Here is a 24865-nt window from a genome sequence, read left to right as displayed (position 1 = left end):
ATGGATAGGTCTACATGTTTCAGCCCTTGGATATTAGAATCCCGGCTTTCGCCAGGACCTCTGATTTTATAGCTACTGCAAAAAATGTTGTGCTTTATTGCAAAATAACAAAACAGAATATGGTTGGTAACAATACAACCTGCACACTTCTGTGAATCCAAAATGGAAGAGTACAGACAGTGGAACTGGAAAAATACCTAATGCAAATAGAAAGACTCATATGAAACCTAGTTTGTAATTCTAGAAACATTCATTTGTAGTCATTGTAACATTGGGTTAAATAATTCAAATTATGATACTTAAAATGTACCAAAACACCACTTAGTGTATTACAAAACAAAAGTTTAATATCAATCAATGCACTTACCCGGCTTTGTGCGGGTGCGCACCTCACCTCACTTGGCATCCTCTCAGGATGTGAGGCACCGCTCTATACATAAAGAGGAGTAACAAACAACCAAGATCAGAATGAACATTGTCTGACCAAGGTGACTGTCCACTATATATATTTTTTTTATATCTAAGTCACACTGTTAAAACCCTATGGCGGAGAAAAACACAGGAGTCCTTATACCGACCTTAAGAAGGCTCTAAAAAGGCTCTCTAATGTACTGGCCATAACTGAAAATTAGAGCAAATGGGCATCGGTCTGCATAGATGCCTACTTTACTTAAACAAATATATTCAGGCTACTATTTATTTAGAGGATGGGAAATCTGTCTAAAGGCATTAAAAATTGATTACTGAAGATCATAGAGCCGGTCAAACAGTGGCCGTCTTTAATGCAAGTGCAAGATATGTTTAACTCTTTAAAACGCACTAGCGTCTTGACCCATTTATTTATAAAGACATATTCCCTCAATGGCCAAAATTGTCAAAACGTCCCTAGGTGCCAAACGAAATACGAGGACGACCCAGAGTATTACGGTTGTCACAATTAACATAAGGAAGCCCCAAAGCTTACCTCTCCGTCGGTACCCCTCTCTGGATCTAGGCTGGAAGGGGAGGTGTCCCGCGGAGAGGGAGCCGATCTTAAATACTCTCTTCCTTATTTACTCCTTCAGACGTAACGCCCGCGTTGTGTCTGGAAAACGCCTTCGACCGACACTGGTGGCCCTGTATGATGACGTCATCACGTCATCTCACGTGAACGCATCATGCGTCACGTAATGGGAGTTGTAGTTCACTCGCGCAGTAGAAACCTTGGGGCAGATTTATGACGACTGGCGCATCCCTGCATATCAGCAGGGATGCGCCAGTTATTATGCGCCACAGCTGCGCCACCATGGATGCGCCGCATTTATAATGCGGCGCACCATGGGGCAAAAACGGCACAGATGCGTGCCGCATCTGTGCCGAAAAGTGGCGCATTGCTGGAGTTGCGTCGCAAGCGCGACGCAGCTCCAGCAATGATCTGGGGGCCCTATCTCTACAATGCTGCGTCAATCCTTACGCCTGCTTCAAGCAGGCGCAGGGTTTTTGAGGCAGCATGGGCCTAAAAGTGACTGAGTGAAATCTTGTAGATTTCACTCAGCCACTTTTAGGAGGCGTTCCTGCGCCGGAACGCCCCCACCTGCCCTGGAACGCCGACATGTGGCGCAGGGCTTTACAACGTGACGCATCTGGGAGATGCGTCACGTTTGTAAATACCCCGCACCATGGCGCAGGATTTGCGCCGCTGCTGCGTCACAAAAGTGAAGCAACGGCGGCGCAAAAGTGGCGGAAGTGCAACATAAATCTGCCCCCTTGTGTGTAGTCTACAGCGACTCTCAAAAAAATGTATGAAAATGTTCTTTGTGTACAGTGACGCAATAGATACCACTTTATGCGTAAGTAAAATAAAAATCATGAGAATCACGTCATCGCAAAAAATAGGATTTAAATAAGAGGCACGTTTATCCTGCAGTCTATTGATGGTATATGAAAGCGTCCTAACTATGGGGCATATCAACAAGGGCTTTATCTCTGCTTTTTTGGCTTTAAAAGCCAAAAAAGCAGAGATAAAACTAGCGCCCTATCAACAACAGGGTGCTAACATGCAAATTTGCATGTTAGCACCCTTTTACTCTACGCTTCCCCTTGCATCTCTAATGAGATGCAAAGTGGGCGTTCCAGAGTAAAATAATAGGAGAAATGTCGCTAAGTGACATTTCTCCTATTATCAAGAATGTTGCTAACCCTGTTAGAGACAAAAAAAGCAGCGCAAACTGCGGTTAACGCTGCTTTTTTACGTCTGCTAATTTTCAGACTTAGCCATGATATCCTATGGAAGGAGGATATCATGGCTAAGTTTGCAAGTCCCTATCAACAAGGTAACGTGTGATTATCGCTGGGTTTCCAGCGATAATCTCATGTTAGCCTGTTAGCGTGTAGATTTTTATCGCTATTGAGATAAGCGTTGCTAATAGCACGCTATCTCAGCGATAAAAATTCACGCTAGCCGGCGATAATTATCCAAGCGCTAAGTGCGCTTTGCGATAATTATCGCCGGTTGTTGTTGATATGCCCCTATGTTATTATGCCATTGATGTCCAGGAAAAAAGAGACTTAATGTAAGGAGTTCTGCTCGTGATGGAGAGCATATTGTCTAGATATTATAAGGCACATCGGAAAGGTTGATGTAAACGACAGCCTTATACTTAGTGACTGGATCATACAGGTATGGGACATTGTTATGACACCCAAGGTATATCATCATTAAGTCCAACACGGTCACTTTGAAGTTTGAACACCCATTTTTGTTCTTTTATGAACAAAACTTTTTTTTATATCTATGATGTGTGGTAGAATAAAAGGGTGTTCAAGTACTATACAACGTAAGTCCTCAGGTTTATGTTTGGGTGTCATGAAGTGGTTCGTGAGTCTAGTTGCCAGTTTATTCCATCTAATGGTGCATTTATGTTCGTTGATGCGAACTTTTACTTTGCGTGTTGTCATACCAACATAACGAAGGGAACAAAGGCACGTAATTAGGTAGATGACTCTTTCCGTATTGCAATTTGTGTGTTTCTTAAGGACCCATGGTGTGTCCATCCCAATATCCACTATTTTAGTATGTTGAGTTTGAGGACATGCTGTACAAGAACCGCACGGGAAGTGTCCCTGTACTGGAGGGAGATCCCATAATGTATTCATTATAGTCCCTGTGCGGATCTTAGGTCTGGTGTGTACTAGACTGTCGCGTAAACTAGTTCCTCTTTTAAATGAAAAGAGTGGAGTTGGAATACTTGAATTAATTAAGTTCAGAATTCGCCAGTGTGTATGCACAATCTTTTGCACATTGTTGGATAGAGTGCTAAAAGTGTTGACAAAGGTTATTCTTGAGAGTGGAGGTTTCGGTACAGGGGGTTCTAAGAGAGCATCTCGATTATTGTTGGAGGCTCTCTTCCAAGCCCGTCTCACCAAATGTTTAGGGTTTCTTCTATAATGTAGGTGTTTCGATAGTATTTTGGCATGATGCTCAAAACATTCTCTATCCGAAAATTTCTCTGTACATGTAGAAACTGCCCAACGGGCATATTCTCACAGAGAGACTTCGGATGATAGCTGTCAAAATTTAATAGCAAATTTTTTGCATAGGTTTTTTGTACAGCTCGCTCCCAAGTTTACCTAGCATAGGACATATCACAATGTCTAAAAAGGGCAATCTTCTTTTGTCATATTCAACAGTGAATCTCAAAAAACTGTTTCTAGAGTTCAACCATGCAAGGAACTCCAAGAGTGTAGCAGTTGTTCCATGCCAGATGACAAAAATGTCGTCTATGTATCTCTTCCACAACCGTATCTGGTCACGGAAGGGGTTGTCGTGGTTGAGTCTTGTTCAAAAAGATGGACATAGAGATTGGCCAGACTGGGTGTAAAAATACTGCCCATTGATGTTCCTGAGGTTTGAAAATATAAAGTTTCCTCGAATCTGAAAAATTCTCCTTCATGGCCAATCTGGCGCACTCCAAGTGTAGTGGCGTTATGGTGTATATGTCCCTGGCAACTAGAAGACCTCGTATGGCTTCCAATGTCTCTTCCTGTGGAATACAGGTGTAGAGAGATTCAACATCGAAGCTGACCAAGAGGTCAGTCTCGATGTCAAAAGTGATGTCAGGAATAATCTCAGGACATCCTTCGTATCCTGAAGATAGGTAGGCATTTCTTTGACCAAAGGTCGTAAGAAAAAATCGACAAATGTCGATAGAGGTTCTAGCAAGGACCCAATACCTGAAATAATTGGCCGTCCAGGGCGTGGCCTAGTGATCTTTTGTATTTTAGGAAGCACATCAAAATATGGCATGATAGGATGATTGGTTACTAAAAAATCAGCTTCTTGTGATGTTATCCAGCCCGCATTTTTTGCCTCATTTACGAGACCTTGAATCTCAATGGTTAGTCTCGGGGTGGGGTCTTCTCTTAGGGCAAGATATGCTCTAGTGTCATTCAACTGTCTCAAACATTCTGTACGATATATATCTGTATCTAAAATAAGAGTTGCTCCGCCCTTATGTGCGGGTTTGATTAATATCTTGTCATCATTATCCAAAGTAATTAAAGCTTGTTTCTCAACCGTTGATAGGTTTAGATAAACATTTTTCTTTTTGGCACAAATTGCCATGATAACGTGGGTTACTGCTTGTTCAAAAACCCCGACTTGGTCTAGTATCAAATGGGCAGGCAGATTAAAACCTGAGTTTAATACGAAAGGCAAGAGGTACGGTTCAAATTATTCTTCATCAGGATCTGACACGTATTCGAGTGACTCAGACCTTTCTGGCCCTACTTTAACATAGAATAGGGCAGGGTCGAGGATGCAACTTGGTCTGGTATCAAATGGTATCAAATGGGCAGGTGGTTTAAAAGTGGAAGGTGGCCTCAGACCTGTGTTGCTTGAGTTCCCATCAGTAAGTGAACCCGTGCGGTTCTTGTACTTCAAACTCAACGTACTAAAACAGTGGATATTGGGACGGGCACACCATGGGTCCTTAACCCCTTCGCTGCTAGGCCTTTTCCCCTCCTGTGCTAAGCCTTTTTTGGGCTATTTGGGGTAGTGCGCGCTTAGGCCTCTGTAACTTTTTGACCACATTAGGTATCCACGCCAAATTTGCGTCCTTTTCTTCCAACATCTTGGGGATTCTAAAGGTACCCAGGGTTTGTGGATTCTCCTAGAGGGTTCCCAGAAATTAGTCAAAATACAGCAACATTTTTTTTTTTTTGTGAAAAATGGGAAAAACGGGCTGCAAATGAAAGCTTCTGGGTTTTTCTCTGCAAATGGTATCAAAAAAGGGTTTGTGGGGCTGAAATCACCATTTCTCCAGCTTTTAGGGAATGACAGAATTTTGTTAGAAAACCAACATTTTTTACACAGTTTTGGCATTTTTCTGGGACATACCCTATTTTTGCTATTTTTTGTGCTTTCAACCTCCTTCCAGTTAACGGTAGAAATGGGTACAAAAACAATAATGGATCCTGGAAAGCTATACATTTTTGAAAAGTAGACAAAATTTTGAATTCAGCAAGGGGTCATTTGTGTAGATCCATCAAGGTTTCTTTATAGAAATTTACAGGTAAATATAGCAAAAATTAAAAATTTGTTGAAAAAAGCAGCCTTTTGAGTCAACGTTTTCACCTGTAACTTCTTCTAATTATGACATCTCTTTGAAAGCAATGTACCGTTACATCCGGTAGACCTTCCTGGTTGTGGGGACATATAGGACTTGTAGGTTCACCAAGAGCCCAACGAACCCAGAGTAGAAACCTGAGCAGCATTTTGTAATGTTTTTTTTTTTGGTCCGGGTATAGAGCAATTATTGTGGGAAAATGTATACATGGAAAAATCGGTATGAAAGTCACCTATGTATTTCTGAAATGGGAACAAATTACAGAGTTTAGAAACAGTGCATATTTGCACATTTTCGAAATTGGGAATACTCATATTTGCATGACAATTATTGGTCATTTTTCAAAATGACTTTTTTTTATACAATGTCTTTCATTTGGAAGGGAGAAATGCATCAAAAATCAATAGGTAATAACAGTTTCTTTACAAATTTGAACTACCCTAAGTCTCCCGATAAAAATGGTACCTCACTTGTGTGGGTAGGCATAGTGCCCACGACAGGAAGTGGCTCAAAACCTAAGGTGAACGCACCACATTTTCACACTGAAAATTTACACTTTATTTGCGAAGAGTCTAGCTGTAGTTTTTGAACCCTAGCCCTGCCGGCACCTAGGGAAACCTAGCAAACCTATACATTTTTGAAAACTAGACACCCAGGGGAATCCAGGATGGGGTGACTTGACTGCCTCCCACCATGGTCTGTTACCCAGAATCCCTTGCAAACGTAAAAAATTGACCAAAAAAACACATTTTCCCCCTTATTTCTGTGATGGAAAGTTCTGGAATCTGCGTGGATCCACAAATTTCCACCCACCCCGCGTTCCCCAAAGTCCTACAAGAAAAATGGTACCTCACTTGTGCGGGTCGGCCTAGTGCCCGCGACAGGAAACGGCGCAAAACGCAACATGGTTTTGCAGTGAAAAATGACCCTTTTTTTGGCAAAGTGACTAGCTGTAGATTTTGAACCCTAGCCCTGCCGGCACCTAGGGAAACCTAGCAAACCTATACATTTTTGAAAACTAGACACCCAGGGGAATCCAGGATGGGGTGACTTGACTGCCTCCCACCATGGTCTGTTACCCAGAATCCCTTGCAAACGTAAAAAATTGACAAACAAAACACATTTTCCCCACATTTCTGTGATGGAAAGTTCTGGAATCTGCGTGGATCCACAAATTTCCACCCACCCCGCGTTCCCCAAAGTCCTACAAGAAAAATGGTACCTCACTTGTGCGGGTCGGCCTAGTGCCCGCGACAGGAAACGGCGAAAAACGCAATGTGGTTTTGCAGTGAAAAATGACCCTTTTTTTGGCAAAGTGACTAGCTGTAGATTTTGAACCCTAGCCCTGCCGGCACCTAGGGAAACCTAGCAAACCTATACATTTTTGAAAACTAGACACCCAGGGGAATCCAGGATGGGGTGACTTGACTGCCTCCCACCATGGTCTGTTACCCAGAATCCCTTGCAAACATAAAAAATTGACAAAAAAAACACATTTTCCCCACATTTCTGTGATGGAAAGTTCTGGAATCTGCGTGGATCCACAAATGTCCACACACCCCGCGTTCCCCAAAGTCCTACGAGAAAAATGGTACCTCACTTGTGCGGGTCGGCCTAGTGCCCGCGACAGGAAACGGCGCAAAACGCAACGTGGTTTTGCAGCGAAAAATGACCCTTTTTTTGGCAAAGTGACTAGCTGTAGATTTTGAACCCTAGCCCTGCCGGCACCTAGGGAAACCTAGCAAACCTATACATTTTTGAAAACTAGACACCCAGGGGAATCCAGGATGGGGTGACTTGACTGCCTCCCACCATGGTCTGTTACCCAGAATCCCTTGCAAACGTAAAAAATTGACAAAAAAAACACATTTTCCCCACATTTCTGTGATGGAAAGCTCTGGAATCTGCGTGGATCCACAAATTTCCACCCACCCCGCGTTCCCCAAAGTCCTACGAGAAAAATGGTACCTCACTTGTGCGGGTCGGCCTAGTGCCCGCGACAGGAAACGGCGCAAAACGCAACGTGGTTTTGCAGCGAAAAATGACCCTTTTTTTGGCAAAGTGACTAGCTGTAGATTTTGAACCCTAGCCCTGCCGGAACCTAGGGAAACCTAGCAAACCTATACATTTTTGAAAACTAGACACCCAGGGGAAGCCAGGATGGGGTGACTTGATTGCCTCCCACCATGGTCTGTTACCCAGAATCCCTTGCAAACGTAAACAATTGACAAAAAAAACACATTTTCCCCACATTTCTGTGATGGAAAGTTCTGGAATCTGCATGGCTCCACAAATTTCCACCCACCCCGCGTTCCCCAAAGTCCTACGAGAAAAATGGTACCTCACTTGTGCGGGTCGGCCTAGTGCCCGCGACAGGAAACGGCGCAAAACGCAACGTGGTTTTGCAGTGAAAAATGACCCTTTTTTTGGCAAAGTGACTAGCTGTAGATTTTGAACCCTAGCCCTGCCGGCACCTAGGGAAACCTAGCAAACCTATACCTTTTTGGAAAACTAGACACACAGGGGAATCCAGGATGGGGTGACTTGACTGCCTCCCACCATGGTCTGTTACCCAGAATCCCTTGCAAACGTAAAAAATTGACAAAAAAAACACATTTTCCCCACATTTCTGTGATGGAAAGTTCTGGAATCTGCGTGGATCCACAAATTTCCACGCACCCCGCGTTCCCCAAAGTCCTACGAGAAAAATGGTACCTCACTTGTGCGGGTCGGCCTAGTGCCCGCGACAGGAAACGGCGCAAAACGCAACGTGGTTTTGCAGTGAAAAATGACCCTTTTTTTGGCAAAGTGACTAGCTGTAGATTTTGAACCCTAGCCCTGCCGGCACCTAGGGAAACCTAGCAAACCTATACATTTTTGAAAACTAGACACCCAGGGGAATCCAGGATGGGGTGACTTGACTGCCTCCCACCATGGTCTGTTACCCAGAATCCCTTGCAAACGTAAAAAATTGACAAAAAAAACACATTTTCCCCACATTTCTGTGATGGAAAGTTCTGGAATCTGCGTGGATCCACAAATTTTCACCCACCCTGCGTTCCCCAAAGTCCTACGAGAAAAATGGTACCTCACTTGTGCGGGTCGGCCTAGTGCCCGCGACAGGAAACGGCGCAAAACGCAACGTGGTTTTGCAGTGAAAAATGACCCTTTTTTTGGCAAAGTGACTAGCTGTAGATTTTGAACCCTAGCCCTGCCGGCACCTAGGGAAACCTAGCAAACCTATACATTTTTTAAAACTAGACACCCAGGGGAATCCAGGATGGGGTGATTTGACTGCCTCCCACCATGGTCTGTTACCCAGAATCCCTTGCAAACGTAAAAAATTGACAAAAAAACCACATTTTCCCCACATTTCTGTGATGGAAAGTTCTGGAATCTGCGTGGATCCACAAATGTCCACCCACCCCGCGTTCCCCAAAGTCCTACGAGAAAAATGGTACCTCACTTGTGCGGGTCGGCCTAGTGCCCGCGACAGGAAACGGCGCAAAACGCAACGTGGTTTTGCAGTGAAAAATGACCCTTTTTTTGGCAAAGTGACTAGCTGTAGATTTTGAACCCTAGCCCTGCCGGCACCTAGGGAAACCTAGCAAACCTATACAATTTTGAAAACTAGACACCCGGCGGCTTCCAGGGAGGTATGGCTTGCGTGGATCCCCCAACGTTTCCTTACCCAGAATCCCCTGCAAACCTCAGTTTTTGCTCAAAAAATCACTTTTTCACACATTTTGGGGTGGGAAAGTAGTGGCATCACCGGGCTCACACAAATTTACCACCACCCAGCGTTCCCCCAGGTCTCCCGGTAAAAATGGTGCCTCACTTGTGTGGGAGGCCCAAGTACCCGCGGCAGGCAAGGGCCCAAAACGTAGTGAGGTGACATCAAAATGGCCTATCGCAAAACCACCTGGTTTTGCAAGGGGGGTCACTTTGGTTTTTGGCCCGGTGCTCGGCGGCCATCTAGGGAAACCTACCAAACCCACGCATTTCTGAAAACTAGACACCCGGCGGCTTACAGGGAGGTATGGCTTGCGTGGATCCCCCAACGTTTCCTTACCCAGAATCCCCTGCAAACCTCAGTTTTTGCTCAAAAAATCACTTTTTTCACACATTTTGGGGTGGGAAAGTAGTGGCATCACCGGGCTCACACAAATTTACCACCACCCAGCGTTCCCCCAGGTCTCCCGGTAAAAATGGTGCCTCACTTGTGTGGGAGGCCCAAGTACCCGCGGCAGGCAAGGGCCCAAAACGTAGTGAGGCGACATCAAAATGGCCTACCGCAAAACCACCTGGTTTTGCAAGGGGGGTCACTTTGGTTTTTGGCCCGGTGCTCGGCGGCCATCTAGGGAAACCTACCAAACCCACGCATTTCTGAAAACTAGACACCCGGCGGCTTCCAGGGAGGTATGGCTTGCGTGGATCCCCCAACGTTTCCTTACCCAGAATCCCCTGCAAACCTCAGTTTTTGCTCAAACAATCACTTTTTTCACACATTTTGGGGTGGGAAAGTAGTGGCATCACCGGGCTCACACAAATTTACCACCACCCAGCGTTCCCCCAGGTCTCCTGGTAAAAATGTTGTCTCACTTGTGTGGGAGGCCCAAGTACCCGCGGCAGGCAAGGGCCCAAAACGTAGTGAGGCGACATCAAAATGGCCTATCGCAAAACCACCTGGTTTTGCAAGGGGGGTCACTTTGGTTTTTGGCCCGGTGCTCAGCGGCCATCTAGGGAAACCTACCAAACCCACGCATTTCTGAAAACTAGACACCCGGCGGCTTCCAGGGAGGTATGGCTTGCGTGGATCCCCCAACGTTTCCTTACCCAGAATCCCCTGCAAACCTCAGTTTTTGCTAAAAAAATCACTTTTTTCACACATTTTGGGGTGGGAAAGTAGTGGCATCACCGGGATCACACAAATTTACCACCACCCAGCGTTCCCCAGGTCTCCCGGTAAAAATGGTGCCTCACTTGTGTGGGAGGCCCAAGTACCCGCGGCAGGCAAGGGCCCAAAACGTAGTGAGGCGTCATCAAAATGGCCTACCGCAAAACCACCTGGTTTTGCAAGTGGGGTCACTTTGGTTTTTGGCCCGGTGCTCGGCGGCCATCTAGGGAAACCTACCAAACCCACGCATTTCTGAAAACTAGACACCCGGCGGCTTCCACGGAGGTATGGCTTGCGTGGATCCCCCAACGTTTCCTTACCCAGAATCCCCTGCAAACCTCAGTTTTTGCTCAAAAAATCACTTTTTTCACACATTTTGGGGTGGGAAAGTAGTGGCATCACCGGGCTCACACAAATTTACCACCACCCAGCGTTCCCCCAGGTCTCCCGGTAAAAATGGTGCCTCACTTGTGTGGGAGGCCCAAGTACCCGCGGCAGGCAAGGGCCCAAAACGTAGTGAGGCGACATCAAAATGGCCTACCGCAAAACCACCTGGTTTTGCAAGGGGGGTCACTTTGGTTTTTGGCCCGGTGCTCGGCGGCCATCTAGGGAAACCTACCAAACCCACGCATTTCTGAAAACAAGACACCCGGCGTCTTCCAGGGAGGTATGGCTTGCGTGGATCCCCTAACGTTTCCTTACCCAGAATCCCCTGCAAACCTCAGTTTTTGCTCAAAAAATCACTTTTTTCACACATTTTGGGGTGGGAAAGTAGTGGCATCACCGGGCTCACACAAATTTACCACCACCCAGCGTTCCCCCAGTTCTCCCGGTAAAAATGGTGCCTCACATGTGTGGGAGGCCCAAGTACCCGCGGCAGGCAAGGGCCCAAAACGTAGTGAGGCGACATCAAAATGGCCTACCGCAAAACCACCTGGTTTTGCAAGGGGGGTCACTTTGGTTTTTGGCCCGGTGCTCGGCGGCCATCTAGGGAAACCTACCAAACCCACGCATTTCTGAAAACTAGACACCCGGCGGCTTCCAGGGAGGTATGGCTATTGATTTTTGATGCATTTCTCCCTTCCAAATGAAAGACATTGTGTAAAAAAAAAGTCATTTTGAAAAATGACCAATAATTGTCATGCAAATATGAGTATTCCCAATTTCGAAAATGTGCAAATATGCACTGTTTCTAAACTCTGTAATTTGTTCCCATTTCAGAAATACATAGGTGACTTTCATACCGATTTTTCCATGTATACATTTTCCCACAATAATTGCTCTATACCCGGACCAAAAAAAAAAAACATTACAAAATGCTGCTCAGTTTTCTACTCTGGGTTCGTTGGGCTCTTGGTGAACCTACAAGTCCTATATGTCGCCACAACCAGGAAGGTCTACCGGATGTAACGGTACATTTCTTTCAAAGAGATGTCATAATTCGAAGAAGTTACAGGTGAAAACGTTGACTCAAAAGGCTGCTTTTTTCAACAAATTTTTAATTTTTGCTATATTTACCTGTAAATTTCTATAAAGAAACCTTGATGGATCTACACAAATGACCCCTTGCTGAATTCAGAATTTTGTCTACTTTTCAAAAATGTATAGCTTTCCAGGATCCATTATTGTTTTTGTACCCATTTCTACCGTTAACTGGAAGGAGGTTGAAAGCACAAAAAATAGCAAAAATAGGGTATGTCCCAGAAAAATGCCAAAACTGTGTAAAAAATGTTGGTTTTCTAACAAAATTCTGTCATTCCCTAAAAGCTGGAGAAATGGTGATTTCAGCCCCACAAACCCTTTTTTGATACCATTTGCAGAGAAAAACCCAGAAGCTTTCATTTGCAGCCCGTTTTTCCCATTTTTCACAAAAAAAAAACAAATGTTGCTGTATTTTGACTAATTTCTGGGAACCCTCTAAGAGAATCCACAAACCCTGGGTACCTTTAGAATCCCCAAGATGTTGGAAGAAAAGGACGCAAATTTGGCGTGGATACCTAATGTGGTCAAAAAGTTACAGAGGCCTAAGCGCGCACTACCCCAAATAGCCCAAAAAAGGCTTAGCACAGGAGGGGAAAAGGCCTAGCAGCGAAGGGGTTAAGGACCCATGGTGTGCCCGTCCCAATATCCACTGTTTTAGTACGTTGAGTTTGAAGTACAAGAACCGCACGGGTTCACTTACTGATGGGAACTCAAGCAACACAGGTCTGAGGCCACCTTCCACTTTTAAACCACCTGCCCATTTGATACCATTTGATACCAGACCAAGTTGCATCCTCGACCCTGCTCTATTCTGTGTTAAAGTAGGGCCAGAAAGGTCTGAGTCACTCGAATACGTGTCAGATCCTGATGAAGAATAATTTGAACCGTACCTCTTGCCTTTCGTATTAAACTCAGGTTTTAATCTGCCTGCCCATTTGATACTAGACCAAGTCGGGGTTTTTGAACAAGCAGTAACCCACGTTATCATGGCAATTTGTGCCAAAAAGAAAAATGTTTATCTAAACCTATCAACGGTTGAGAAACAAGCTTTAATTACTTTGGATAATGATGACAAGATATTAATCAAACCCGCACATAAGGGCGGAGCAACTCTTATTTTAGATACAGATATATATCGTACAGAATGTTTGAGACAGTTGAATGACACTAGAGCATATCTTGCCCTAAGAGAAGACCCCACCCCGAGACTAACCATTGAGATTCAAGGTCTCGTAAATGAGGCAAAAAATGCGGGCTGGATAACATCACAAGTAGCTGATTTTTTAGTAACCAATCATCCAATCATGCCATATTTTTATGTGCTTCCTAAAATACAAAAGATCACTAGGCCACGCCCTGGACGGCCAATTATTTCAGGTATTGGGTCCTTGCTAGAACCTCTATCGACATTTGGGCCCTTGCCTGCCGCGGGTACTTGGGCCTCCCACACAAGTGAGGACCTGGGGGAACGCTGGGTGGTGGTAAATTTGTGTGAGCCCGGTGATGCCACTACTTTCCCACCCCAAAATGTGTGAAAAAAGTGATTTTTTGAGCAAAAACTGAGGTTTGCAGGGGATTCTGGGTAAGGAAACGTTGGGGGATCCACGCAATCCATACCTCCCTGAAAGCCGCCGGGTGTCTAGTTTTCAGAAATGCGTGGGTTTGGTAGGTTTCCCTAGATGGCCGCCGAGCACCGGGCCAAAAACCAAAGTGACCCCCCTTGCAAAACCAGGTGGTTTTGCGGTAGGCCATTTTGATGTCGCCTCACTACGTTTTGGGCCCTTGCCTGCCGCGGGTACTTGGGCCTCCCACACAAGTGAGGCACCATTTTTACCGGGAGACCTGGGGGAACGCTGGGTGGTGGTAAATTTGTGTGAGCCCGGTGATGCCACTACTTTCCCACCCCAAAATGTGTGAAAAAAGTGATTTTTTGAGCAAAAACTGAGGTTTGCAGGGGATTCTGGGTAAGGAAACGTTGGGGGATCCACGCAAGCCATACCTCCCTGGAAGCCGCCGGGTGTCTAGTTTTCAGAAATGCGTGGGTTTGGTAGGTTTCCCTAGATGGCCGCCGAGCACCGGGCCAAAAACCAAAGTGACCCCCCTTGCAAAACCAGGTGGTTTTGCGGTAGGCCATTTTGATGTCGCCTCACTACGTTTTGGGCCCTTGCCTGCCGCGGGTACTTGGGCCTCCCACACAAGTGAGGCACCATTTTTACCGGGAGACCTGGGGGAACGCTGGGTGGTGGTAAATTTGTGTGAGCCCGGTGATGCCACTACTTTCCCACCCCAAAATGTGTGAAAAAAGTGATTTTTTGAGCAAAAACTGAGGTTTGCAGGGGATTCTGGGTAAGGAAACGTTGGGGGATCCACGCAAGCCATACCTCCCTGGAAGCCGCCGGGTGTCTAGTTTTCAGAAATGCGTGGGTTTGGTAGGTTTCCCAAGATGGCCGCCGAGCACCGGGCCAAAAACTAAAGTGACCCCCCTTGCAAAACCAGGTGGTTTTGCGGTAGGCCATTTTGATGTCGCCTCACTACGTTTTGGGCCCTTGCCTGCCGCGGGTACTTGGGCCTCCCACACAAGTGAGGCACCATTTTTACCGGGAGACCTGGGGGAACGCTGGGTGGTGGTAAATTTGTGTGAGCCCGGTGATGCCACTACTTTACAACCCCAAAATGTGTGAAAAAAGTGATTTTTTGAGCAAAAACTGAGGTTTGCAGGGGATTCTGGGTAAGGAAACGTTGGGGGATCCACGCAAGCCATACCTCCCTGGAAGCCGCCGGGTGTCTAGTTTTCAGAAATGCGTGGGTTTGGTAGGTTTTCCTAGATGGCCGCCGAGCACCGGGCCAGAAACCAAAGTGACCCCCCTTGCAAAACCAGGTGGTTTTGCGGTAGGCCATTTTGATGTCGCCTCACTACGTTTTGGGCCCTTGCCTGCCGCGGGTACTTGGGCCTCCCACACAAGTGAGGCACCATTTTTACCGGGAGACCTGGGGGAACGCTGGGTGGTGATAAATTTGTGTGAGCCCGGTGATGCCACTACTTTCCCACCCCAAACTGTGTGAAAAAAAGTGATTTTTTGAGCAAAAACTGAGGTTTGCAGGGGATTCTGGGTAAGGAAACGTTGGGGGATCCACGCAAGCCATACCTCCCTGGAAGCCGCCGGGTGTCTAGTTTTCAGAAATGCGTGAGTTTGGTAGGTTTCCCTAGATGGCCGCCGAGCACCGGGCCAAAAACCAAAGTGACCCCCCTTGCAAAACCAGGTGGTTTTGCGATAGGCCATTTTGATGTCGCCTCACTACGTTTTGGGCCCTTGCCTGCCGCGGGTACTTGGGCCTCCCACACAAGTGAGGCACCATTTTTACCGGGAGACCTGGGGGAACGCTGGGTGGTGGTAAATTTGTGTGAGCCCGGTGATGCCACTACTTTCCCACCCCAAAATGTGTGAAAAAAGTGATTTTTTTTAGCAAAAACTGAGGTTTGCAGGGGATTCTGGGTAAGGAAACGTTGGGGGATCCACGCAAGCCATACCTCCCTGGAAGCCGCCGGGTGTCTAGTTTTCAGAAATGCGTGGGTTTGGTAGGTTTCCCTAGATGGCCGCCGAGCACCGGGCCAAAAACCAAAGTGACCCCCCTTGCAAAACCAGGTGGTTTTGTGGTAGGCCGTTTTGATGTCGCCTCACTACGTTTTGGGCCCTTGCCTGCCGCGGGTACTTGGGCCTCCCACACAAGTGAGGCACCATTTTTACCGGGAAACCTGGGGGAACGCTGGGTGGTGGTAAATTTGTGTGAGCCCGGTGATGCCACTACTTTCCCACCCCAAAATGTGTAAAAAAAGTGATTTTTTGAGCAAAAACTGAGGTTTGCAGGGGATTCTGGGTAAGGAAACGTTGGGGGATCCACGCAAGCCATACCTCCCTGGAAGCCGCCGGGTGTCTAGTTTTCAGAAATGTGTGGGTTTGGTAGGTTTCCCTAGATGGCCGCCGAGCACCGGGCCAAAAACCAAAGTGACCCCCCTTGCAAAACCAGGTGGTTTTGCGATAGGCCATTTTGATGTCGCCTCACTACGTTTTGGGCCCTTGCCTGCCGCGGGGACTTGGGCCTCCCACACAAGTGAGGCACAATTTTAACCGGGAGACCTGGGGGAACGCTGGGTGGTGGTAAATTTGTGTGAGCCCGGTGATGCCACTACTTTCCCACCCCAAAATGTGTGAAAAAAGTGATTTTTTGGAGCAAAAACTGAGGTTTGCAGGGGATTCTGGGTAAGGAAACGTTGGGGGATCCACGCAAGCCATACCTCCCTCGAAGCCGCCGGGTGTCTAGTTTTCAGAAATGTGTGGGTTTGGTAGGTTTCCCTAGATGGCCGCTGAGCACCGGGCAAAAAACCAAAGTAACCCCCCTTGCAAAACCAGATTAACTATTGTTACTACAGCGTGAGAATTTTGGAATAATACTGCAAAGAAAATGTGGCAGACAGTTTGAGGTTTACAGGACAATGGGGATAAAAAATATTTTTCAATTCACTAGAGAGACATCACCATGAACTCCCAAGGGTTTTCGACAATATCTACAGTTGGTGGGTTATTCTTGCATGGAAAGTGTACCTTGCCAGAGAAACTAAAGACAAAGATTCCTGCACAACCATCTATTCCTCAAACACACACACATACTGGTTGGATTTGGCACGAGGGCGAGTCATGGTTCAGTGTATTAAATTTTATTAACAAGAGATTTCACAAAAATGAAATGCACTGTCAATAATTAAATTCTCAAAAAACCAAACCAATGACTCGCAGCTCGTGAGCTGTAAAGCCACGTCAAGGCACCAACCACTTTACAGGCCATTCACACACCTTTCATACGTGATGCAAACAAGACCATTCGCACCACCAGGCACAAAAGCAACACATTACAAAATTCACCAAAAAGGGACAAGGTACACCCTGCTTCAGAAAGACAAATATTACTGCACAGCCATCTAATCCGCAAGCACACACACATACTGGTTGGATTTGGCACGAGGGTGAGTGATGGTTCAGTAGATACAATTGTATTAGCAAGTGATTTCACAGAAATGAAATGCACTGGTAATAATTGAAAGGGCGAGAAACTGAACCATTGACTCACTGCTCGTGAGCTGTAAAGCCACGACAAGGCACCAACCTCTTTACAGGCCATTCACACACCTTTCATACGTGTGAGACATACAAAACCATTCACACCGCCAGCCGCGGGCCCATCACATAACAAAACTCACACCAGCACACAGCGCCATTCAAGGGCCCATCACTTTCACACGCCCACAATCCAGACACAGCAACTACACAGGCTGATGGATTGCGTGGAGTGGCACTCAGCTAGCAGTGTGTGTAGTGACCAGCAGAAAGTCAATACTCACACACAGCCAGCAGAGCACCAGTCCACACACACTGCTAGCCAAACACCAGTCCACGCACACCGCTAGCCAAGCGCCAGTCCACGGACACCACCAGCCAAGCACCAGTCCGCACACACCACCAGTCCACGCACACCGCCAGCCAAGTACCAGTCCACGCACACCGCCTGCCAAGCACCATTCCACGCACACTGCCAGCCAAGCTCCAGTCCACGCACACCACCAGCCAAGCACCAGTCCGCACACACCACCAGTCCACGCACACCGCCAGCCAAGTACCAGTCCACGCACACCGCCTGCAAAGCACCATTCCACGCACACCACCAGCCACGCACCAGTCCACGCACACCGCCAGTCCATGCACACCGCCAGCCAAGCACCATTTCACGCACACCACCAACCAAGTGCCAGTCCACACACACCAACAGCCAAGCGCAAGCCAACACACACCACCATCACATTTAGGATTTTTTAAAAAAAAAACACAAACAAATTGCAAATAGATACAAATCTTCTAACAGAAAATCAGCAACTAAATACATTGCACTAACACCAACCTTGAAACAGAATCAAATTATCCAAAGAATACAGACCAGGCAGTTCACTTTACCACTCAAGAATCCTCCCAAAAATGTTTTCGGGTGTGGTACGCTCTAAAACAAGCAGAGAGACACAGTGCAGGATGAGAAGGACAGTCGGGGCAGTACATACGACTCTCCTTCCGCAAACCTTTTCGCCAACAGACTCTACATCTCCTACTGGGAAAATCTTTTGCGGGTGTGGGAGGAATGTGATCTGGAAAGTGGCGTTCTTTCAATCTAGCAACATCCTCCACCAGTCCAACTCTAGGAACACTTGCCTGTTCCACTACAACAAGGCTGCCTATTACAGACTCCTGAAACTTAGCAAAAGTCCTGGAACACAACAAAAGCATTAAACATTGCCATGTGGAAAAGATGGATAGCCAACTTCTTGTACCAAATGTAAGCCTTACGAAGAGCAGTGTAAGGTTCCAACCTCTGATCTACTCTGTCAACACCACCCATGTGCCTATTATAGTCTAAAATGCACACAGGTTTGCGCGCTTCAGCGACCTGACCCCAAACAGTCACAGGTGCAGTGCTTTCATCATGGATGGTAGTCAGCATGTAGACATCTCTCCTGTCAGTAAACTTCACAGCAAGAAGCTCCTGGCAACGCAACGCACTGCACTGTCCCCGCACAAGCTTTTGACACACAAGTTCTTTCGGGAAACCTTTACGGTTGGAGCGGATTGTGCCACAAGCAAGAGTGTCCACTTTGGCCAATTCCCTGAACAACCGCACACCAGTGTAGAAGTTGTCTACATATAAATGTTGGCCTTTGTTAAAAAATCCTCTTCCAAGTTCCCAAACAATTTTCTCAGTCACTCCAAAAGTGGACGGACAACCAGGGAGATTAAACCTAGATTCCTTATCGGTGTACACCCTGAAATTAGAGACATATCCAGTCCTACTGTCTCACAGCATATACAGCTTTATTCCATAGCGTGCCCTCTTACTAGGAATGTATTGCCTAAAAACCAAGCGGCCCTTGAACAACACCAAAGACTCATCCACTGCAATTTGTTTCCCAGGAGCATAGATCTCAGGAAATCGATCAACAAAGTGATCAAGGACAGGCCTAATCTTAAAAAGACGGTCACAATCAGGGTGATCTCGTGGCAACGCTAAACCATTATCAACAAAGTGCATCATCCGAAGCAGAAGCAAATACCTGTCACGAGTCATGACTGCCGGAAAAATAGACGTTGCCATCAAGGGACTGCTAGACCAATATGAAGACATTGATGGCTTCCTAAGCAAGCCCATCAAAAAAGTTAAACCCAAGAACTTCTTCATCTCTTCAACATTTGTGGGAGTCCACCGGGTAGCTCTAGAGTGTGGCTTAAGACTGGCACAGTTGTCCCTCAAAAACTGTTCGGCATACAAATTAGTCTGCTCAACAATCTCTGCAAAAAACACATCATCCATAAACAACTGAAAAAAATTGACCGGCAAAAAGTTTTCAGTATTCACTCTAGACCCTGGAACACCAGTAAACTCTAGCAATGCCGGCTGCACCATGCCAGGGGCAACCCAGAGGTCATCACTTTCAAAGGGAAGCCTAGCATCCCCAGCCTGCAGCCCAGAAGCCTCTTGCCGCACTACACCAACGGGAAGCCTTGCAGCCCCAGCCTGCAACCCAGATGCCTCTTGCCGCACTAGCGGCACATCAGTCTCCTCCTCTAACACAGGCACTTCATCCGCACTAAGAGTATCTTCATCATCCGATGACTCCATACGGAGAGACAACTCACTGCCAGAATCGTCCCCTGCCTCCTCTCCCTCAGATGCAGAGTCAGTCTCTGAACCAATATCAGAGGAAGACTCAAACAGCAAACCAACAACCTGCTGAGCAGTCATCCTGCGGCTAGCCATTTTACTTACTAAGATAGAAGACTGCACAAACAAGTCAACAACAACCAACAATGTGCAAACCAAGTAAGTAAAGAAATGTGTACCTTTATCACAAAGATCAATGTACTCAAAAACTATACAATCCAATTACAAGAGACAGCTGCACTCACCAGAAACTAACTCTGCGGTGACACAGCAAAAACCAACGATATCAAACTAGAAAGAAGAAAAAAAAAAACACATTACTCACAAGACAACAAAATACACATCGAGCACCAATGCAAAAAGTTTTTGACACTCAAAAAACAAACATACTGCTATTATTACACCATTTGCAAAAAAAATTCATGCAGATAAATCAAACACATTTACATTGTACAAAAAAGAGTCTCTTACCAAACTACACAAACAGCAGAACCGCCAGAAACACGGCAAACTCAAAAGAGCAAAAGCCTTCACCTAGAACAAAAAAGTAAAAAAAAAAAAACATTACTATTGCAATTCACAAAAATAAAACAATAAACATAACAACATTCTATGTTACTACCCAAATGGTCAATCGTTATGTTCCAGGTGGGGCAGAAAACAGCAGGAAAAAAAAGGCTACTCTGTCCCAGGGCGGGTGGGCCAAATACATATTATAAAAATTGCCCCCTGGAAGCGACACTTGCCAAAGGGGTCACTTCCATTTTTATTTACACTACTTCCCTGGTGTCCAGTGGGCTTTTCTGCCCCCCCCCCCCTGGGGCCAGACACGGAGCGAAAGTGGAGCGATCTGCCCCCAGGGGGGGCAGAAAAGTCTGTGCAAAAACGATTCCCCAAGGGAAGCGACCCTTGCCCAAGGGGTCGCTTCCCATAACAAAATTGCGAAATTCCCTGGTGTCTAGTGGGCTTTTTTGCCCCCCCTGGGGGCAGAAACGGACCGGAAGTGGACCGATCTGCCCCCAGGGGGGGCAGAAAAGTCTGTGCACAAATTCTCCCAAATTCAGCCCCAGGGAAGCGACCCTTGCCCAAGGGGTCACTTCCCATATCAATATATCGAAATTCCCTGGTGTCTAGTGGGCTTTTCTGCCCCCCCTGGGGGCAGAAACGGACCGGAAGTGGACCGATCTGCCCCCAGGGGGGGCAGAAGAGTCTTTGCAAAAATTCTCCCCCAGGGAAGCGACCCTTGCCCAAGGGGTCGCTTCCCATATCATCATTACGACATCCCTGGTGTCTAGTGGGCTTTTCTGCCCCCCCCTGGGGGCAGAAACGGACCGGAAGTGGACCGATCTGCCCCCAGGGGGGGCAGAAGAGTCTTTGCAAAAATTCACCACCAGGGAAGCGACCCTTGCCCAAGGGGTCGCTTCCCATATCAATATATCAAAATTCCCTGGTGTCTAGTGGGCTTTTCTGCCCCCCCCCGGGGGCAGAAACGGACCGGAAGTGGACCGATCTGCCCCCAGGGGGGGCAGAAGAGTCTTTGCCAAATTTCACCCCCAGGGAAGCGACCCTTGCCCAAGGGGTCGCTTCCAAATTCACCATTACGACATCCCTGGTGTCTAGTGGGCTTTTCTGCCCCCCCTGGGGGCAGAAACGGAACGAAAGTGGACCGATCTGCCCCAGGGGGGCAGAAAAGTCTGTTACAATATTGTCCCCCAGGGAAGCGACCCTTGCCCAAGGGGTCGCTTCCCAAATGGCCGAAAACAACATCCCTGGGGTCTAGTGGGGGCATTCCTGTCCCACGATCGCGACGCTGTTCGCGATCGTGGAACAGGAATGCCCAGCATTGAGACATCAGGGGAGAGGAAATACTCTTTCCTCTCCCCCGATGCCTCAAGGCCCTGGAATTCCGCCCCCCCCGCCACACTGCAGCAAAACACCTACCTTCCTCGTTGGACGCGCTGGAAGAAATGAATTCCAGCACGTCCAACGCTTCCTGATGACGCCAGCGCGCACTGTGCGCGCTGACGTCACCAGGAAGCGTGGGGGGCTCGGGGGTGGCAGCGGAAACTCTTCCGCTGCCATCCCCATCTGTGGGGGCACGATCGGTGCCCCAGGGGGGGAGCGCCAGCGCTTCCCCCAGGGGCTATGCTCATGACGGAGCGGTTCCGTCATGAGCACAGCTCAACCGATGCTCATGACGGAACCGTTCCGTCATGAGCATCGAAGGGGTTAAGAAACGCACAAGTTGCAATACGGAAAGAGTCATCTACCTAATTACGTGCCCTTGTTCCCTTCGTTATGTTGGTATGACGACACGCAAAGTCAAAGTTCGCATCAACTAACATAAATGCACCATTAGATGGAATAAACTGGCAACTAGACTCACAAACCACTTCATGACATCAAAACATAAACCTGAGGACTTACGTTGGATAGTACTTGAACACCCTTTTATTCCACCACACATCATAGATATAAAAAAAATGTTGTTCATAAAAGAACAAAAATGGGTGTTCAAACTTCAAAGTGACCGTGTTGGACTTAATGACGATATACCTTGGGTGTCATTATAACAATGTCCCATACCTGTATGATCCAGTCACTAAGTATAAGGCTGTCGTTTACATCAACGTTTCCGATGTGCCTTATAATATCTAGACAATATGCTCTGCATCACGAGAAGAACTCCTTACATTAAGTCTCTTTTTTCCTGGACATCAATGGCATAATAACATAGTTGGGACGCTTTCATATACCATCAGTAGACTGCAGGATAAACGTGCCTCTTATTTCAATCCTATTTTTTGCGATGACGTGATTCTCATGATTTTTACTTTACTTACTCATAAAGTGGTATCTATTGCATCACTGTACACAAAGAAAAATGTCATACTTTTTATGAGAGTCGCTGTAGACTACACACAAGTTTTCTACTGAGTGAGTGAACTACAACTCCCATTACGTGACGCATGATGCGTTCACGTGAGATGACGTGATGACGTCATCATACAGGGCCACCAGTGTCGGTCGAAGGCGTTTTCCAGACACAACGCGGGCGTTACGTCTGAAGGAGTAAATAAGGAAGAGAGTATTTAAGATCGGCTCCCTCTCCGCGGGACACCTCCCCTTCCAGCCTAGATCCAGAGAGGGGTACCGACGGAGAGGTAAGCTTTGGGGCTTCCTTATGTTAATTGTGACAACCGTAATACTCTGGGTCGTCCTCGTATTTCGTTTGGCACCTAGGGACGTTTTGACAATTTTGGCCATTGAGGGAATATGTCTTTATAAATAAATGGGTCAAGACGCTAGTGCGTTTTAAAGAGTTAAGCATATCTTGCACTTGCATTAACGACGGCCACTGTTTGACCGCCTCTATGATCTTCAGTAATCAATTTGTTATGCTTTTAGACATATTTCCCGTCTTCTAAATAAATATCAGCCTGAATATATTTTTTTAGTAAAGTAGGCATCTATGCATACCGATGCCCATTTGCTCTAATTTTCGGTTATGGCCAGTACATTAGAGAGCCTTTTTAGCGCCTTCTTAAGATGGGTATAAGGACTCCTGTGTTTTTCTCTGCCATTGGTTTTTAACAGTGTGACTTAGATATAAAATATATATATATAGTGCACAGTCACCTTGATCAGACAATGTTCATTCTGATCTTGGTTGTTTGTTACTCCTCTTTATATATAGAGCGGTGCCTCACGTCCTGAGCGGATGCCAGGTGAGGTGAGGTGCGCACCCCCACAAAGCAGGGTAAGTGCATTGATTGATATTAAACTTTTGTTTTGTAATACACTAAGTGGTGTTTTGGTACATTTTAAGTATCATAATTTCAATTATTTAACCCAATGTTACAATGACTACAAATTAATGTTTCTAGAATTACAAACTAGGTTTCAAATGAGTCTTTCTATTTGCATTAGGTATTTTTCCAGTTCCACTGTCTGTACTCTTCCATTTCGGATTCACAGAAGTGTGCAGGTTGTATTGTTACCAACCATATTCTGTTTTGTTATTTTGCACTGAAGCACAACATTTTTTGCAGTAGCTATAAAATCAGAGGTCCTGACGAAAGCCGGGATTCTAATATCCAAGGGCTTAAACATTTAGACCTATCCATCTTACAGTTATTTGGTTAAACTGTATATACACTGTTTTATATTGAAACCAAGACAGCACCAAATAAAATAGTTTTGTGTCTTGATAGTCAATTTTAAATCACTTCCTTTTCACATATTTCCACTAGCACTGCAACCATCACCCTGTAAACAGCTATTTTGCCTTATCATATGTGAGAAGCATTTGAGGCTATCCATCACTCTCTGTTGAACCATAACTCTCAATTTCCTCATGAGAGTTAGGTTTACTAAGGGTTCCCAGATGATGAAGCAAGCCACTTCGGTGGGTGATGGGATCTCATCCTTTTTCCATAAGACTCCACATTTTGTTTAGTCTTTGTTTTTGGGTTATATATAATTCTGGGCCTACAGTTTTTCTTGTATTTTGTTTAAGTGGGTGCACTTGCCAGGTCGACATGGCAGTTAAAACTGCTCACAGACACTGCAGTGGCAAGTCTGAGTTACATTTGAAAATGACTACTTGTGTGGGTGGCACAAACAGTGCTGAAGGCCCCCTAGTAGCATTTGAGTTACAGGCCCTGGTACCCTCATTGAGCTTTACTAGGTACTTACCAGTAAATAAAATATGCCAATCATGGATAACTAATCATAATTACAATTTACACAAGGAGCACTTGCACTTTGACACTGATCATCAGTGGCAAAGTGCACAAAGCATCTAAGCCAGCAAAATCTAGCACACAGTCAAAAATGTAGAAGGTAGAGGTAAAAGGTCAGGGGAAACCACAACAAGAATGCCAAGTCTAACAACCAAACGATATTAAAAGATGTGCCATTAAATTCTGAGCTCAGGGAACCATAAACTCCATTTCTCGATCTTGTCCCAATTGAAGGTTACATTTGTAAACTGTTACCAGGCGGCTCCAATGATCACCTATGGGAAAGACATCCTTTCAATTGTGAAAAACTAAATAAACCATATTTCACTATTAGGGCATGAAAAACAAACCAGCACATGTCCTACCTTTCACATACATGG

Source organism: Triturus cristatus, chromosome 3_1, assembly GCF_964204655.1.
Source record: "Triturus cristatus chromosome 3_1, aTriCri1.1, whole genome shotgun sequence".
Classification (NCBI taxonomy): domain Eukaryota; kingdom Metazoa; phylum Chordata; class Amphibia; order Caudata; family Salamandridae; genus Triturus; species Triturus cristatus.
The sequence above is the reverse complement of the archived record's forward strand: the minus strand, read 5'-3'. Positions refer to the sequence as shown.